Here is a 5,124-nt window from a genome sequence, read left to right on the forward strand (position 1 = left end):
ATGAGAAACTATTTCTTCGCTTTCCCCCATGCTAAACCAAGGCCCCTGGTATGACGCATTGCCGACAGTATCTTTCGACTCTTTGTTGTCATGACAACATAACAGTAGGAAACCCTAGGTGCATCCCAAACTGCACACTTCTGCGCTATTTTATGTCTTTTTGATGTGTAAGTAGTTTGAGTAGTACCTTTACAATGAAAATGCAAAAAAAGAAGTGAACTACGAGTACTCAGATGATGCACTTTTTAACCGTCAAAACAGAATGAAGAATGATGGACACTTCGTGCATTCAGAGGCTAGCTGTACATAGCGGAAGGGGCGGAGTTACCGGCAGCAACGTTATCTGGCAAAACAATTGTAAATAATGGAAAATATGACAACTAGTGAAACTTCTGTGAAGACAGCACCTTACAAAACGTTTTACCATCATACCATGCTGTGTGAATATGTATATTATTGAGGTATAAGTATTGAACTGAGGGTGAATAGCGAGCTAAAGCAAGCAGCAACACAACGTTTGGGTTTGAAACGTCACTTCCATCAGCTGTTAAACGGGGAACGCTTCTGTGAGGTAAACAAATCGTTAAGTGTTCCATTTTGGACGATACTACACTTTGAAAATGAATATACTGCATGGCTGAGTGCATAGTGTATAGTGTGTCATTTGGGACACAGCTAAAGTAATCTGGTAAATTCCATTACACCGGCAAATGCCTGATTTGATCACACTAAAATCATGTCAACACAAATGGTTAGTCTTGTGGCAATACTTGTGAAACTGCCCCACTTATTTCCATTGTAAGTGCCTTACTGTAATAGTGATTTTTGCTTATTTTTATTTTAAGTGATGAGTCTATATATATATAATTTTTTCTTTTCTTTTTGTAATCAATGATGCAACAAATGTTGTATGAGCTTAACTTGTATTGAACCCAGAACATTCATCATATATTGTATAATATAAAATCAATTGTATAATTTGTCATAATCTACTTTTCTAAATTGACTGATAAATGGCTGTTGTGGTGTTTAATAGGGAAATAACAGGTTATTACAATGGCCATGGTAATGACATTGTAACGATCATTTATCGATGAGCATAATTTCCTGGTGACCTGAATTAAGTTGAATAAAATAACAATAAAATGGGTAAATTGTTCTCTCCACCTCATTTGAAGGGATGTCGATATACACATGTTCTTAATGGAATGTACTCTGTGCTTCCTTCACAAACAGTGTGAGACCTGAATAAACCTTTGCACCTGCATGATTGCTTGATGCACTCTGGCAGGCCACCTGCTATCTGTACAGAGAGTTTCAGTTCTCACACCTCTGTGCTGCCCACCCTGCCAGACCACCACTGACAAGAGCATACACAACTGATCTTATCCCTTTTAGCAGGGAGTTGAGGGGGGTATCACTCACACTAACCTATGATTCTCGTTCTTCTTCAATGTAATGTGATCAGACACACTCAGACTGCATGTTCTTATGTGCCCAGTGATCACAAGTGGTGATGAGTTGTTGATGATGTTGATGAGTGTGTGTGTGTGTGTGTGTGTGTGTGTGTGTGTGTGTGTGTGTGTGTGTGTGTGTGTGTGTTTAAAATAATGTGATGATATGTAAAGTACAAATGCTGTTGCTACTGTTGATTATGTGATCCCTTTCCATTGTGCTTGCAGATTTAATCTTAATCACTGTGGCTCAAATAAGTGTTGCTCAACAGTTTTGACATCCCATTCATTTTTGAAGAGGAAAATATTGAGTAACCTGATATTTTTACAATCTCATGCTGTCACAGGTCTAGGTGATTTACAGTAAACATAAATATACACTAAGTTTTCTACCTCTATGACTGGGCACATGAAACAGTCATTATACAATACTGACATCCAGTGGTAGTAGAGGATAAAGTGCAACGCTTCCACAACAGAGGTAGATATACCTTTTTATTTTATTTGCATTATTACATTTATTTAGCATAACATTTATTCAGAAATTGGTCAACTGAAAAAGAAAGGGTTAAAACATAACATACACTAAAAAACGTTGGGTTATTTATTATTATTATTATTATTATTTTACCCAATAGGTGGGTTATACATATTGGGTCATTATGATGGGTTATTTTATTTTACCCAATAGGTAGGTTACAATACTGGGTCATTATGTTACATTGTTGGGTTATTTTAAATACAACCCATTCAGTTGGGTTAAATATAGGTTTTGCGTCAGTGACAGTTTGCATTGTAAAGGTCTAGTCTTTACTGAAAGAAGCTTTTGTATCAGAATGATAAAAGTCTTCCAGTACTACTGTCCCTGTTTTACTGCTGTCTGTGAATATCAAAGTGTGAATAGTGTGAACTTACAGCTGTTATGGACTGATGTATTAGCCTGATGTTTAAACTTGTGTTTTAGACTAATGGATGTTTGTGACAGATCAACTAATATAGTGGAACACCTGTGTATAAATGAAAACATTTCAGGTGAATAAGCTTCTGAATGTATTACATAAAAGGCTATATTTTACTTTTAAATGTTTTATCATATGCTTCATCTTGAAATCAAAAGTCTCAATGAGAACAGCATTAATACACATAGAAGCTGGTTGATGCAGAACATCTTGGGGTAATCTGGGTAATCATCATGTTGGTTAATTACAATAAAATTATTAGTGAAAATATGTTATAATATGTTAATATGTTTTAAATGGAATTGTAGTTGGGGTCACAGTTATAGCAATCACTTTTAAGGAATGACGCACCAACTCCAACTGTAGTTTTTATAGTAAAAAGATGCCAGATTGCATCAAGCAACTCTTGAATAATAATGCATAAAAATTGCAGAAAAGCACTTTACTGTGTAGATACACCTGCTTAATCAAAATTATTATGAATTAATATTTTCTAGAATTTATGTTCAATTATTATGGTTATAAGAACAAACTAAGATGGCTATTTATCAGCACTTTATTTCTTTTTTCACAGAATGTACAAAAAAGTGCTCTGGAGAATCTGGAGGATCAGCATTGATAACATACTTATAGACAAAGACGGAGACCTTTGTATTGAGGAGCATGTCAGATGGGTCTCTCAAATGATGGAGAGGAAAAGTTAGTTAAAGTATTGAGTGATTAATTGCTTAATAATATTCTCACAGGTGCACTTTGATATTTTATGATTATGCCTGAAATAAATGACTGAAATGCCTGTTTCTTTCTATAGCCCAATATTTAAGACCAAAAGAAGATTGATCTGGCACTGCCTAGTTTCCTTGTGTGTGCAATGATGACGGCCACAGATATGTAAGTTGTGCTTAGTGACTTCTTGACTGCACCGCCAAAATGTAACCCTTAGTCCATATTTTAAACATCACTCTGTTGTGTGTTCAACTCATTCCATTACTTTACTCAAGGCTAAATTTGAAAATTATGTGAATGAAATGAGTTTTCAGAATGTCAGAGCAACTCTTTTTTATCATAAAAGTATCCATTTTTCATGCACTATATCTAAGTCTTCTGAAGCCATGTGATGTGAAGAACAGACACAAGTAAGTCTTTGTTCAATGATCATCATCCCCATGTGGTGATGGTTGAGGAGAGTCCTCTGTTCACTGTGTAAATCGCTTTGAGCAGTGTCAGAAAAGCGCTGTAAAGGTGCCCGTGTAGTTCAATGAGTAAAGACGCTGACTACCACCCCTGGAGTTCGCGAGTTTGAATCCCAGGGTGTGCTGAGTTACTCCAGCTGGGTGTCTTAAGCAACCAATTTGGCCCAGTTGCTAGAGAGGGTAGAGTCACATGGGGTAACCTCCTTGTGGTCAATGTGGTTCGCTCTCGGTGGTGTGAGTGGTGAGTTGTGCATGGATGCCGCGCTGGATGGCATGAAGCCTCCACATGCACTATGTCTCTGCAGTAATGCGAGTCACTACGCTACCAAGATGACTTAAAATGAATTGGGGAGGAAAAAGTGGAGAAAATTAAGAAAACAAGAAAAGTGTTATACAAATGTAACATTCATTCATTTATTTAAAGTCACTACAGTGCCATATTCCTTAGACTGCCCTGCCATTCATTATCCATATTATCCTGCAAAAAGTTGTTCCCAAAAGTGATTTCTACATATTCAACATGTTTTTACACTTCAGTGCCTTTTCAATAAACAATAAAATATTCAAATAAACATTTGGTATTTAGTTTTTTGAAAACAGAGCATAATTTTGAACCCCACATAAATAATAAATTAAATTATAATGGTAGTATTAGTAATAATAATCATAATAATTATTATTATTATAATAGGAAGAGGATGATTAAAAGCAACATTTTGGGAAAAATCCCAACAAATTAGCTATTTTATAACCCAATTATTGGGTAGATGGGCAACCCAATAAATATATATATATATATATATATATATATATATATATATATATATATATATATATATATAAAATATAAAGTATCAATATTTTGTGGAAAGAAGTCTGAAGGCAACAATGACTTACATTTGTTTATTTTCATATATGTTTACATTTCTTGCACACTTAAATATTTGGATTTATGTGATGTTTTTTAACATTCCTGTTTTTATGTTTTCATTTTTTACATAATTGAACAATTGTGAGAATGACTTAATCTTTGAAGTAGTCTGTTAAAATGAGTTGAAAATTTTATAAAATGGCAATAATAATAATGTCTTAAACAATTAATTTATGTTAATTATAGGCCAAATGAAACTTGTCATTGTTTTTGTTACTGTAATATTTAAAAAAAAATTTTTGAAAGAAAACTACGTTTTCTGTTCTCTGCCATTTAATACATATATAAATATATGCATAGATTATTTATGTATTATTATTATTATTATTAATTTATTTGTATTTTTATAGGTTTGGCCAGTGAAAATGTTGCTAGGTGAAGTAAAAATCTGACCTACTGACCAGCCTTCCGCATTGCTAGGTTCTGGAAAAATAATAAATAACAATAAATAAAAAAAATAAAATGCTTAAAGTGTCAATGTTTTCTTTATTATTGAGCAGAAGAAGCGAAGCCGTCACGTGACGGGGGCGTGTCTATTCATGACTGAACCGAAGCGGATCCTTGTCACGTGACGGGGGGAACTAATG

The 5,124-nt window shown here is 34.3% G+C and overlaps 1 long non-coding RNA gene across 1 annotated transcript; it reads left to right on the forward strand.

Moving 5' to 3' along the window:
• The first annotated feature begins 425 nt into the window (after positions 1–425).
• LOC127663085 (uncharacterized) lies at positions 426–4,973 on the forward strand. The gene is made up of 4 exons (XR_007972960.1): positions 426–571; positions 2,988–3,112; positions 3,225–3,304; positions 4,888–4,973. It is a non-coding gene; the product is annotated as an uncharacterized LOC127663085 (long non-coding RNA).
• Positions 4,974–5,124: the final 151 nt, after the last annotated feature.

The sequence above is a fragment of the Xyrauchen texanus genome, chromosome 23 (assembly GCF_025860055.1).
Source record: "Xyrauchen texanus isolate HMW12.3.18 chromosome 23, RBS_HiC_50CHRs, whole genome shotgun sequence".
Lineage (NCBI taxonomy): Eukaryota > Metazoa > Chordata > Actinopteri > Cypriniformes > Catostomidae > Xyrauchen > Xyrauchen texanus.